This window comes from Notothenia coriiceps, unplaced genomic scaffold (assembly GCF_000735185.1).
Source record: "Notothenia coriiceps isolate Sejong01 unplaced genomic scaffold, NC01 NC01_scaffold00019000, whole genome shotgun sequence".
In the NCBI taxonomy this organism is placed as follows: Eukaryota; Metazoa; Chordata; class Actinopteri; order Perciformes; family Nototheniidae; genus Notothenia; species Notothenia coriiceps.
This window is the reverse complement of record NW_011351701.1, coordinates 1693214-1708176: the sequence shown is the minus strand read 5'-3', so window position 1 is coordinate 1708176 and position 14963 is coordinate 1693214. Positions and strand designations below refer to the sequence as shown.

The window sequence follows — 14963 nt, the reverse complement described above, 5'->3', positions numbered from 1 at the left end:
ACTGTGCTTTGTGGAAAAGGTTAAATGTATGTGGACACGAGCCCCATACTGTATGTAGGTGCTGTCTTCCTTGATCTCAGTAAGGCTTTTGACACTGTTGACCACCAAGTGCTCCTTACAAAGCTGACATATTTCAATTTTTCGGCTGATTCAATACAGTGTGTTAAGTCTTACTTATCGAACAGAAAACAGTGTGTTTTGGTCAACGGTGCCAAATCCCCCATTCTTGGACCATTACTGTTTTCTCTGTACATTAATGACTCGCCTAATGTATGTCCTGAGTTGAATGTGCAAATGTATGCCGATGATGCGGTCATCTTTGTACATGGGAAAAATGTTTTAGCTCTATGAAACCTGATGTACTTATATGATTCTGTTTTCTTCAAGTTTGTATTTTGTTGGTCGAACGCACTTATTGTAAGTCGCTTTGGATAAAAGCGTCAGCTAAATGCAATGTAATGTAATGTAACACTGAAATTATCTCATCCTCTCTCTCAAACGCTTTGGACAAGGTTCAACACTGGCTGAACAACATTTGCTTACAGTTAAATGCAAAAAAAAACAGTATGCATGATGTTCAGTAAACGACNCAGTCTGCGCCGGAAGATGTGTAAGCTTTCTGCTGTCCTGATGTCAATGGGGAGCTCATTCCACCATTTTGGAGCCAGGATAGCAAACCCACGTGTTTTTACTGATGGGATCTTGGGTCCCCCTCGCAGTGCGGGTGCAGTGAGCTGTTTGGCTGATGCAGAGCGGAGTGCACGTGCTGGGGTGTACGGTTGTGGCAGCTATGTTTGCAGTGAAGGACAGGTTGTTATCTAGGGTCACACCCAGATTCCTTGAAGTCTAAATCGGGGAAACAACAGAGGGGCCGATGTTGATTGTTAGGTCAAGAGTGGGACAATCTTTTTCAGGAAGATAAAGCTGTTCAGTCTTGTCAAGGTTGAGCTTGAGGAGGCGAGCAGACATCCACTGAGAGATGTCAGCTAGACGAGCAGAGATGCGTGCGACAACCTGGGTTTCACAACGGGGAAAAGATACAATTAATTGAGTGTCGTCAGCGTAGCAATGGTATGAAAAACCATGCGGGCTAATGACAGATCCAAGCGAGTTTGTGTACAGAAGAGGAGGGGACAGAGGACAGAGCCCTGAGGGACCCCTGTCATTTACTTTATACATAGCTTTTGAGCGAAAATATATAATATCATTTTGATATGGGGTTGACAGTCTCTTCCAGGCGACTCCAAGCTTTTGAGATAATGATTGAATACAGAAATTTAAACAAGTTTGAGAAGGATTTTTGATATAAAACGGTCGACTCAATCCTCCAGGCTTACTTCCCATAAGGATTAGTCCTCTGTGATCTCTGGTCCGCTGTCAGAGAATAAATGTTGATTTTAGGATCATATCACTGCTGAGAGCTGGAGTTAAGGATGAGTCAGTGTCTGTGGTTCAATAGTTAAATATCTGCCTGATGTTCCTTCACCTGCAAGGCAATTCAAATACTGCTCTACATAAGACAAGAGAAGACATAAAGGAAACACGAGGCAATGTAATAAGACACAGGGATAGTATCTAAAAGAGTAGAACTAATTACAAAAAGACAAGTTAAACATTAGATATAAAGCTACAGTGCAGCTACAGGGCTGGAAATGAACACATAATTCTAAATTTAACTCAAAAAGGAAACAGAAATGTTCTTATTTAGACATCTTGAGCCGTCTTTGTGGTTTGTTTGAACTTGATTGGGATGCTTTCACACGTTTGCTAAGCTGTTACTTTTCTTTCTGCAGTCTTTTGTTTTGCAGGGCATCATTTTACATGTTAATCCTGCTCACTGTATGCATGGCAGAGGGAAATGTTTCTAACTTACATCTTATTTAAAAGAGATCTGCTCACTTAAATTATATTTTTTAACTCATGACTGGGATGTTCCCTCACACTTCACAGGAAGTCAGAGATATCAGTATCAGGCCATCTTTGTTTGATTTTTGTCGGACTGCAACTGACAATTTTAAATATTTCTTTCACAAAATGTCTGCGTCTACTTCCTTGGGTCACAATAACCTTCTTTCTGTCGCTTTATTTTTACTACAAACTGTCCAAAACCCAAAGATATTGAGTCGTCATAGTTGATAATAAGTATCTACTAATATTTAAACTTAAAAACAGCTGCAACCAGCAAATTCTGAGCTACTGATCTGTTGATTGAAAGTCCGACTAACTTAGCTTTGAGTTTGTAATTTCATTGATTTTGCGATGCCATAATGCATTTAACGGATGACAATATGTTGGAGTGTAACCATACCACTGCTACGCTGACGACACCCAATTAATTCTGTCCTTGACCCGCTCAGAGACCCAGGTTGTCGCACGCGTCACTGCTTGTCCAGCTGACATCTCTCAGCGGATATCTGCTCACCACCTCAAGCTCAACCTTGACAAGACTGAACTGCTTTTCCTTCCGGGAAAAGATTGTCCCACTCTTGACCTAACAATCAAAATCGGCACCTCTGTTGTTTCCCCGACTCAGACTGCAAGGAATCTGGGTGTGACCCTAGATAACAAACTGTCCTTCACTGCNTGGAGGTATGAAATTGACAGTTAAGAAAGGTCTAATTTGTTTAAAATGTTGCAAGTTCAATTTAATTTTAAGAAACATATTAAGAAAGTATCCAATACCATTAAATTGAACTTGCAACATTTTAAACAAATTAGACCTTTCTTAACTGTCAATTTCATACCTCCACTGTATGATTATATCCCATATTGAATACTGTTTTACAAACTGGTCGTTTGCTTGTGCCACAAACTTGAAACCAATAGAACAGATATACAAGAGAGCTATCAAGGTTTTTGACAGAAAGCCAAATTCCTACCACCACTGTACCACCCTTGAAAAACACAATTTCTTGAGTTTTGACAATTTTAAGTCTTTTACGTTTTTTTTTATAAATGTTTACATGGACTGGCCCCTCCTCCTTTAGGGGAATTCATCAACAAAAAACACACTGGACGCTGTACTAGGTCAGAAACCAGAGGAGACTGTGAAGTCCACTGTAGACGGACCACTTTTGGACAAAATGTCCTTTCCATTAAAGGCAGCTCTTTGTGGAATAGCCTCCCAACTGAGATACAGGATTGTCACACTCTCAATAGCTTCAAAGGTCAACTCAGAGAATGGTTGAGAAACAAACATCCGTGCAATCACCGCTAAATGCACTTTAACACAGGGGTATCTCATCTTGCACTTTATATAGCTCTTGTGTCCTCTCTTGCACTTGATATGTCGTTGCTGCTATATTGTATTCCATCCATCCAAGGAGGAGCGGTTCAACTCTGAGTCCCTCCCGGATGACTGAACTTCTCACCTTATCCCTAAGGGAGACGCCAGCCACCCTGCGGAGAAAACCCAACTCGGCCGCTTGTATCTGCGAACTCGTTCTTTCGGTCATGACTCATCCTTCATGACCATAGGTGAGGGTAGGTACACAGCACCCTATACAGGGTCTCTACACTATTAACAACGTCTAAACATGTATTCATCCATAAATACATATATCAATCTATTATAAAAAATAAATAGACATCAATTGAAGTACTAATAATTATATAGTGGGGAGAGGGTTTTTTTGGTTTCTGAATCTGATCATTTAATTAGATCCACTTTAAATGAGATAATGTTACTTGACAACATTTCAAATTAGATAAAGGAGATGTTATCTAATACAAGTTTTCATTTGGTTTTAAGTGACACTGATGTAATTATGATGATGATAAATCATGCAATATTGTCTAAGTATAAGATGAAGGTGATAACTAACATTTCTGATTGTCATTATGACAACATTATTTAAAACATATAGAACTATATGGAAATGAAGGCAAGGCAAAGCAATTTTATTTATATAGCACTTTCAGCACGTGACGATTCAAAGTCCTTTACAATATAAAAACAAAAGACATTTAAGAACAAATACGGCATAAATACATAATTAAATGGCATTTTAAAAAACAGGCATAAAAAGCAAAGATAATTAAATCAAATAAATAAATAAACACAGCAGGTACAGAATACATGATTAAAAGGCATACTGTAGTGTGAGTATGAGCAGCTCAATAAAAAGCAGCAGCAAATAGATGCGTTTTTAGTCTGGATTTGAAAATCTGAAGTGTTTCAGTGGACATGCACGATTTGGGCAGTTTGTTCCAGATTGTTGGGGCATAATAACTAAAAGCTGCTTTTCCATGTTTAGTTGTTATTATCGGAACAGAGAGCAGACCCGACCCAGAAGACCTGAGACTCCTGGCTGCTTCATAGTGATGGAGGAGGTCGTCTATATACCTCGGTCCTAAGCCATTTAGTGATTTAAAAACTAGCAGTAGTATTTTAAAATCCGTTCTTTGGTCGACTGGAAGCCAGTGTAATGATCTCAGAACCGGAGTGATGTGATCCACTTTTCTAGTGTCAGTGAGAACTCCAGCAGCAGCATTCTGAATCAGCCACAGATTTCTGATAGCTTTTTTATGGCGCATTTCCACTGCAGCGGGTAGCCCCGTTTAAACGTCCTTAATCGTCCTCAAGCGGCCAGGCCAGTTTTTGGTGGCTTTTCCATATAGCGTAGCACCGGCTAGCGGGTACTTTTTCCCTCTTTTTCCGGTGTCGGTATATGTGTTTGGGGTCCGTCTCTTACCAATGACGATCACGACGTCATGACGTCAATGACGTCACGCATACCAATTTCCCCGGAGGCTAGGCAGTCAACAATATTCTAATTAGCTTCGGCTTGATGTGGAGATGTGATTTGATGTGTCGTTTGTCCCCCAACTCCTCTCCAAAGTTGAGATATGTAATAAAATACTCAGGGTAGTTTCCTGAATTTTCATGCCCAAAGCTAAGCACTAGGCCCTGGGTAAATTAAGAGGCTGATCTGGGGCACTTTTGTCCACTTTCCCTAGTGCTAGAAACTCAAGTCAGGCATCCCTCGAATCGTCTCAGAGAGTAGATGATCAGTGGGGCCTTTTTTTTACTGAAACATGATGTTTCGATGTATATTTCCATTGAAAATGCTAACCGCTAGCCGCAAAGCTAGCATCGCAGCCACTGCTCCGTTTTCGGAGACTTTGCACACGTTATTCACAAACATTTTCACACGCTAGGAGTATGGGAGTAGTAGTGTAAACATAATTATGTAAATAACCCAATTTGTGTTCTGTGAAACGGAAAAGGATTCTATGGAAACAACATCACGGAGAAAAAAGTAATATCTTCTACATATAATAACGGACAAAGTAAAGAATGAAGTGTAGGCTATGTTTAAATGTTCGGAATTTGACCGTGTATGATGGTCCTCTTGAGTTGTCCGTACAGCCAATGGCGTACAGCATTGCTCCGTTTGCATGTTTTTTTTAACATGTTTTTTCTCAAACATTTCACACGCTAGGAGTATAGGAATATACTTCAATTCGGTTTCGTCATGATCTGTAGATGTGATTTCCCCCGAGCCCCCTGGGGTAAATTACCGTACAGCCAATCACAATGCGCGTACAATGCGTGACGTCATTGGTAAGAGACGGCCCCCGAACACATCTGGTACCCCGAACACATCTGGTACCGACACCGGATACAATAAACTGTGGGGGTCCAGGCTCCGTGTGTGAGCCCTATATGGATCATTGATTACGTAAATCCCCCTCATGTCTCCTGCTGCGTGGTCTGTCAGCTGAGAGGGAATAGAGAGGACTAGATAGATTATTTAGTTATACAGAGAACCGGTAGTCGTTAACATTTGTTTTAGCTCAAATGACATGGGACATTAAAAATTAATTAAAATATCTAGGAGGAATATAAAAATACAATAATACCAATACAAATAATTAGCATAAACATCCAAGATGTATTCATATCAACAGTAGCTCGAAAGAGTATCTGAAAAAGGAAAAAAAAATTAATATAAATATTTACAAAAATGTTGTACTACTCGTATAATAAAAAGTCGAAAAGAAAATATGAACAAAACTGAATATATTCATATTTACTTTCAGGAACAAAGAGCAATTTTAATATTAAGTACTGTTTGGATAAAAGGTAGAGTCTCGGTATCTAAAAGATCATTATATCACGCGGGGAATAACAGATACAATTTATGAAAAACATGATTGAGTTGCTATGATGAGTAATGCTATAGGAAAGACATCCTTATCAGCCCAAAAAAAAGAGTTACCCACCAATACGTTACTGACTATTACCAAAATTGAAAGTTTTTATGGATATTACACTGAATTTGGCATTTTAAAGTGCTACTAAAATCACATAACATTATTGTTGAAGTGATTCAATCAACACATTTGATTATATCATTGACTTCCTGTAATCTAGATACATGTTATATGGAATAATTTTAGTTTGTGTCATGCCAATAAATATATGAGATACATGTTGAGTTTGTTTGTTAATAATGTAGCAACTATGCCACGGGGATCCACAAAAAGACAGGCCCCATTGTGGAAAAACTAACTGCGCAAATGTAGATGCACAAACGTAAATATAACATATATATATGTCTATAAAGTAATCATAATACAGTCTATTTACTTCTCTCGGACAAAGCCATTTCATTACAAAAGCTTATAGTTTGCCTCTAAAATCTCCGATTGTTTCTGCAAAACCCAATACAATAAAGTGGCGAACAAAGTGGTGACTTTTTCTAACAAAGCCGAAAGAATTTGACTCCAACAAATGTGCATCACAGTATAGGTGTTTTTTTAGAACTTACATTCTAACTGCATTCGCTTTTCCATTGAAGTTTGCTGTTGGTTTTTTACTAACAATATTTTGGATTTAAAAATACTAATATTTATAGATGTATATATGAAGCCATTATTAATGGACATTCATGAGTCAATTAAAATATGAATGCACAAATAGTTAGATAAAGTGAATGTGGACCCTCTATACGTGTTGTTATTAGATATCCTAACTTGGTTGCTGCTGAATAAGATGATCCGGTACATTTACGTCCGTATTCATATTTTTCAGTCTGTAGAATCAGTTGAATTTAATTCATTTTCCGATTAATTTTTTTGGGAAGTATTATGATTATATGATAATAGGTATTATGTAAAAGAAAGACATAAGCAATACTTTGTTTCCCAACTGTTTATAACTACTTTCTATCAGCAAAAGAAAGTATGCCTTCCTATCCCTCTTTCCCTTCTACTTCCTCAGTGTGGAAGATGTTGAGCTGAGCATCAAGAACCACGGCCGTGTTGAAGATTTCCGCAGAACAGCCAAAAGACTGGACAACACAGTACACCGTCGAGAAATCACTCGAACAGATCATTCCGACTAATTCTGCACCTGCGGCGTAATAACATTGTATTTCTATCTTCATTGGTCAGCCACCTCGGCACCCTTCTGTCCACACACCACTAGAGAACATACCTTAACCCTTGATCTCTAATATACCCTGTACAGGAGGAACCAACTTTTGAAATGTCATTAATATGTGTCAACGATTTCACTACACCCAAATGATTGCAACTATATCAATAATTAGGCTAGTATAAATATAAAAACATACATTGACTTTAGCCCTGTCACATTGTTTATGCCATCATCCCCACCCCAAAGCAATTTAGACTAAATGTTTTTTGCTGATCACCAAACCAACATCAAAGAATCCAGTTCGCGAGCGTATGGTATCCTCACGTTTGCTCCGTTTAAGCCAGAAGTTCAAACTACCCACAGATTAAAACCTATGTCAAACTTCATACCTCTGACCGTGATAAGAGGATATTACTCTGCATAACAGCAGTAGGCAGAAGTGTAGTCTTCCTCATTTCAAAAGGACAACAAAATCTACATAGGCTCTAGGAAATAGAATGGCAATGTTTGTGATACACTCTTTAAAACCATCTTTCACAACACTCTCAATCAGCTCTTCATGTTGTGGGAATATCTGTGCCATAATAGAACGACCAGATGACGATAACAAATAAAAAAAGTGTGTGTTTGTGTGATAGCCTCTCGACCTCTGGAGATCGGCTAGGGGTAACCCTCAGAGATTTATTGATGATCTATGGTGGAAAAGCTATGCATGTAANGATGATCAGTGGGGCCTTGTTTTTACTGAAACATGATGTTTCGATGTATATTTCCATTGAAAATGCTAACCGCTAGCCGCAAAGCTAGCATCGCAGCCACTGCTCCGTTTTCAGAGACTTTGCACACGTTTTTCACAAACATTTTACATTGTTTTTGTTATTTTTCGTTGCAGTGTCTTAAATGTAATTTAGGTTAACTTCCTGTTTGAAGTTGTTGCTATGGAAACAACATGACGGAGAAAAAAGTAATATCTTCTACATATAATAACCAGGGGCGGATCTAGACAAATATTCATGGCGTGGCAAGAGGGTGGCAGGAGAATTTCAGGGGTGGCATCCCCTGGTAGAAGTATATGCTGATTTAATCACAGTCATATCAATTACTGTAATGTTAACTTGGAAAGCCACAATATTTATTTTAACTCAATAACATTTGGTGACATTATTGTGGCACATCAGTAAAGCCTTAAATATAAATACTGTATATAAGGTGCAGANCCAGAAAGGAGCTAATTGTGACCCCAAGAAGTAAGTCGTAAACTCTAGACATTTTGTGAAAGAAAAAAGGAAATATGGTAAATTGTCCGTTGCAGTCCGGACAAAAAATCAACCAAAGATGGGCCTGATGCTGATTATCTCTGACTTCCTGTGAAGTGTGAGGGAAGGAGGCATCCCAGTCATGAGTTAAAAATATAATTTAAAGTGAGCAGATCTTTGGTAAATAAGATGTAATTAAAACATTCCCTCTGCCATGCATACAGTGAGGCAGGAGTTAACATGTAATGATGCCCTGCAAACAAAAGGACTGCCAGAAAGAAAAGGTAACAGCTTAGCAAACGTGTGGAGCATCCCAATCAGTTCAAACAAACCACAAAGACGCTCTAAGATGTCTAAATAAGAACATTCGTTTCCTTTTGAAGTATAATTTAGAATTATGTTTCAGTTTCCAGCCCTGTAGCCTGCACTGAGGTAGCTTATACTAAGTTTAACTTGTCTTTTTGTAATTAGTTCTACTCTTTAGATACTATTCCCTGGTGTTCTTATTACATTGCCCGTGTTCCTTTATGTCTTCTCGTTTCTTATGTAGTCAGTATTGAATTGCCTTGCAGGTGAAGAACATCAGGCAGATATTTAACTTTTGACCACGACACTGGACTCATCTCTTAACTCCCAGCTCTCAGCAGTGATATGATCCTAAACTCAACATTATCTCTGCAGCGGACCAGAGATCACAGAGGACTAATCCTTATGGAGAACGAAGCCCTGACGAGATTGGTCGACCGTTATTATATCAAAAATCCCTTCCAAAGCTTGTTTAAATTTCTGTAATCAATCATTACCAAAGCTTGGAGTCGCCTGGAAGAGACTGTCAACCCCAAATCAAAATGATATATATATTTTCGCTTCAAAAGCTATGCTATTAAGTATAATGACAGGGGTCCTCAGCTCTGTCTCTGTCCCCTCCTCTTCGTGTACACAAACTCGCCTTGGATCTGTCATTATAGCTTGCTCTGGCTGATGTTTGTTCGTATTTTTATCATGCTACGCTGACGACACTCACATTAATTGTTCTTTCCCCGTTTGAAAACCCAGGTTGCTCGCCGCATCTCTGCTCGTCTAGCAGACAATCTCGTCCGGTGGATGTCGCTCGCCCTCCTCAGCTCAACCTGACAAGACGAACAGCTTTATCTTTCCTAAAAAGATGTCCCACTCTTGACCGAACCAGTCAACATCAGGCCCTCTGTCTGTTTCCGGCCGATTTAGACTTCAAGGATCGGGTGTGACCTAGATTAACAAACTGCGCTTCCCTGCAAACATGCTGCTGACAACCCGCGCTGCAGATACATGCTTTACAACATCAGGAGGATACGTCCCCACCTGACCCAGAAAAGTGACGGAGGTTCTGGCCCAGGCTCTCGTCATCTCACGCCTAGACTACTGCAACTCCCTCCTGAATGGTCTACCTGCATGTGCCATCCGACCTCTGCAGCTCATCCAGAATGCAGCGGCTCGTCTGGTCTTCAACCTTCCAAAATTCTCCCACACCACGCCGCTCCTCCGCTCCCTTCACTGGCTTCCAGTAACTGCTAGAATCCACTTCAAAACACTGGTACTTGCGTACCATGCTGTGAATGGATCTGGCCCTTCCTACATCCAGGACATGGTTAAACCGTACACCCCAGCACGTGCACTCCGCTCTGCATCAGCCAAACAGCTCGCTGCACCCGCACTGCGAGGGGGACCCAAGTTCCCATCAGCAAAAACACGTGGGTTTGCTATCCTGGCTCCAAAATGGTGGAATGAGCTCCCCATTGACATCAGGACAGCAGAAAGCTTACACATCTTCCGGCGCAGACTGAAAACTCATCTCTTTCGACTCCACTTCGAGCAATAAAATAAAATAAAATAAAAATAAAAAAAAGCACTTATATACTAACAAAGCACTTATATACTAACAAAGGACTGGCTTATCTAAAACCTGTTGAGTATCACTTGAAATGTTTTAGCTCTATGAAACCTGATGTATTTATATGATTCTGTTTTCTTCAAGTTTGTATCTTCTTGGTCGAATGCACTTATTCTAAGTCGCTTTGGATAAAACCGTCAGCTAAATTAAATGTAATGTAATGTAAATTGTATTTGTGTTGGTTGCAGTTGGAATTAGACATTTTCTGCATTAAAATAATGTCTCTTCCTACTATTAAGGGAAGAAATATCACATTAAAAAACTCATTTTAAAAACCAAACGGTATATGGGTCTAACAAACAGCCTTAACAATTACAACAACAGATGTATGGAAAATATCATTAACGTAATACGTGAAATAACCTGGCAGGAAACACAGTTGCTACAAAATGTTGTTTTGTGAGTTTAAACCAAAATATATTTGGTTATCAATGAGATAAAAGAGAAGGGAATCTCCACACTTAAGAGACTTCTCTATTTTTGTCATTTTTGCATAAAAAATTACTTTAACGATTAATCGATTCTCAGAAGTTGTTGATTATTTTGCAGTTGCTCAACTTCTCTTGCAGCTCAGGTTCATGCCTCCATCTGTTCTTTAAAGGTCTTCTTTTTCTTAGACCTATGGATGAAGTAACCTGTTTAAAGGAGGCAGTTTGTAGTGTGTGTATGGGGGGGGGTGCTAATGTGTGTTAATGTCCCCCTAAGCGTGTGTTCAGGGCCCCGGGCACCAGAGGATTCCTGCGTCCTGTTTGAATCCTGTTTGTTTGTGTTGACGCAGCAGTATTTGACTGTAAGGAAACCAGCTGGTTCATCAACTGACATCTCCCTCTCTGGCTCTCATAGGCAAATGTCTCTCTCTCTAGTATGCATAGTCAACACGGATTAAAACAAACTGTGGGCCTACTGAGAGTTAAAGGGAATTCATCTATTTAAAAATTAAGAATTAAAAAAGATGAATCAATAAATCGTCCAATATTCAATTTACTGGCATCTATAATCCGTTTTAAGTCATTTCTTTGAAAGTGACATTTAAAGACCTGATGTTGCATTTTTAGAAACTTATGGACAATTTAGTCTGGAATCACTTAGCCTGCTAACACGAGACCACTGTTATACTGTGTATACTGTGTGTACTTTATCGTTTTTATATATGTCATATTATACTATAAATTATACTGCTTCTCTTGCATGTTTTGGTAAAATGCTACATAACTGCATTTCCTTGTCTCAGTACTCAGTGTGGTGACAATAAAGTTGAATCAAATATAATCTAAAAAATGTAATAGAAATCTCATTGTGTAAATATTTGCAAGCATCAATGGTGCACTCCACGACATTTTCACAGTATCAGTATCAAGGCACCTGGTGAACGAATGTTGTCCTTTGCATACAGTAGGTACCAATGACGTGCCAATAGCATCTCCCTTAGTACAGGCTAAAATTGGTGACCTATTGTTTCATACAGGTCAACGGGAGCCAGTAAAAGTTCAACAAACATAAGGTAAAGGTCAAGATGAAGTTAAGAGGAGTGGGCGAAAGAACAGGAAACACACACACACAGATTGGCACATTGGAAATCTCTGTTGGACATACTCGTACCACTTCCTTTTCCTGCCATACATAGCTGCCACTTTCTCTGTGTGTTAAAGGTTGTGTTATTGTCAGTACGTCACCTGATGAACTCTCTGATCGTCGGAGTTATGAACTCATTACCTTTGTTTCAGACTAGCTTTAAGAATACTTCCAAATACAGATTTACAGAAGGTGCTTATGTTACTAACTTTGTCTATTTGTCACTGTGGATTTCTCCTAAATTCAGTAAAAGTAAGCTTTAGATCAGCGGCTTTCAAAGTGTGAGGCGCGCCTCCCCTGGGGGGCCCAAGAGAGCTTCAGGGGAGGCGCAGCGTGAGAAAAAAATAACGAGAAACAGTGAAATCTAGCTAGTTAACTTCAGCTAACTTTATGCGAGCGGCAACATGGATCGATTTTTTGTGAAGTTACCTAAAGTGAAAGAGGAGACAGCGTCTGGCAGAAAACGTCAGCTTTGTTTTGAAATAAAAGTTGTGGCTCATCGGACATTTATGAGAGAAAATCCCCAATGTCCGAGTGCAAGTGAATGCAGCACAAGATGTGAGCGCCTTGTAAACTCCCTCCCCCCGGCCCTGGCGCGAGCGAAAATGTGATTGGCGGACGATTTCATTTGGAACGGGGACGGCGCATTCGGACCCCGAGGTAGATGGGAAGGAATGGACGAATATTTGCGTCTAACAGTGAACAAGAGAAGACGACTGTGAAGTTTGGCTCCGTACTCAGCATTGAATCCAAAACGCCACTAACAGCTGTTGATCTTAATACGTGTGTAGTGGTTTTGCTGAACAAGCATGGTACATCGCCGCCATTCAGCTCTTATAGGCGTGGCCAACTTGATGCTCTGCTCACGGGATGCACTCGATGAGCACTAAACAACCTGTTACAGATGATTTACCTTACGTGTGTAAATATTTTTTTGTTTTCTTTCGTGGGGGTCTGCCCCCAAAAACAGCTATTAGCGTCCTGAGAAAGTCAAACTAAGACGGTGTGTAAACTACCATGCCCAGCCAAAAAAAAGTAACCCACTTGATTTCTTAACTAGGCAGTAGTAAGCGGCAATTCCAATAATACCCCTCATTGATAGCAGCACACAATCACATAATAGCAATAATAATTGGGTCGAGGGGGGCGCGGCTGTTCTTGTGTTCTCTCACGGCCCGTCCACACAACGCGTGGTCTGACGCTTCACATTCACTTTGAATGGGGTGACGTCACCTTTTCGCCGAACTGCACTTGTGGGAACGCGACGCGGCACAAAGTTGAGCACACTGCTTCAACTTTTGGACGCCTCGGCAGAAGCGCAGCCAATCCGAATCATATGCCAGTACAAGCTCTACAATCAAACCGGCTCGCTTGTGTGTCCAGGGGCGGGAGCATTCATGGATTGGTTGTTTGTCGAGTTTCACGATCTCTCTATCCGCTCGGTAGGCGAAGCGAATTTGGACGGGCTTCATCCTGTCCTCACACTGTTGATAAACCGCTCTGGTTTATGATATAGATTATATTATATGTCCACTTTTCTGGTTTTCCCCCTGCCTTGTAGGTGTGTTACTATTAGGTTTGGTTTTTATGCATGAAAGGTCTGCAAAAGCTAATAATCCCTGTGTTCCTCCAGAGTTTGTTTCTCTCCCGACCGACTCCCACCACCCCGCCAAAACTCATCCATTGGACTCCTTATTTACCTTCCAGTAATATGGTGACTCACTATATGTAACGCTCAAGCTTCTATTGGCTAAGACGCTCCAACACATTGTACCTGATTAGGCTAAGGGCGGGGGCATCCTGTCTCCTCTTGCAGGTTCATTTTTGGACTGAAAACACCTGGCGTTCCTTATTCAGATACAAAATCCATATTCAAAGCAGTTTTCCTGCAGAAATGAAAGAGAGGAGGATCAGATGAACCAATCAAAACACATGTCACGTCAATACATGCAGAGATCGAGCCCTGCATGCCAACCATATTAGTCGAGTAGCTGCAAAACAACTCACCTACCTATCTGACATATCTGTACCCTGTCACTACAATCCTCTGCGAACTTTGATGGTGGAATTGAGGTTGCCTCACTATTCATCTTACGTTTTTTCATTAGTTCATTAGTCATTCCACCAGCTCTCGGGCAAACCTGCCTTGATATCTCCCTCAATGTCTCAAAAGACCCCGACCTCCACCAGACAGTCTTTAGTTTGTTAAAGAAGATTACAATCTAATTCAGGTTTGCCTTATTCCAAATATTGTATTAGTATTGGGACCATAGTTAGTTTCACAGTATGTTATACAAATATATTACGTTAAAATACTCAAGGACTTTAAAGAGGCCTTTTGGGGTTTTACTCTCCTGTAGTGTTCATATATAGGGGCTTTTGTGCATTCAATGGTTTAAAAGGGCCTGCTTGAACCACCTCGATTGGAACTCCTTTGTTTACATTCCTGAACTCTCAGTGACATCACTATTTAACCACTTAGCACTTCTATGTTGGTAGGCACTCCAACACGTTTACGTGATAGCTAGGGGCTGGGACACTCTAAGTGGTTGACCAATCCCAACAGAGCCGGCGCAGGCTAACCACTCAGAGACAGACTGGGCTCTGGTTTCAGACAGAGGGTGAAACAGACGGTGCTGCAGCACAGGTAGCTATGAGAACAATAAAGAGCTTTTTTGAACATTAAAGCATGGAGGACATGGTTCCGTAAGAACACTCTTCTGATATACACTGCTGAACATCAGCACGGGAGCGGACTCTTTAAAGTAGGACACTACATAAACTGGGAAATATACACCTGAACATCAGCAGGAGAGGA

At 40.3% G+C, this 14963-nt stretch overlaps 1 long non-coding RNA gene across 1 annotated transcript in view; it reads right to left on the bottom strand.

Annotated features, from left to right (window-relative positions):
• The window catches only part of LOC104951598 (uncharacterized), a 20896-nt gene that overhangs the window by 5684 nt on the left and 249 nt on the right, over positions 1-14963 (bottom strand). Inside the window, exon 2 of the long non-coding RNA XR_799036.1 lies at positions 4233-4238. This is a non-coding gene — a long non-coding RNA (uncharacterized lncRNA). The remainder of the gene's footprint in view (positions 1-4232; positions 4239-14963) is intronic.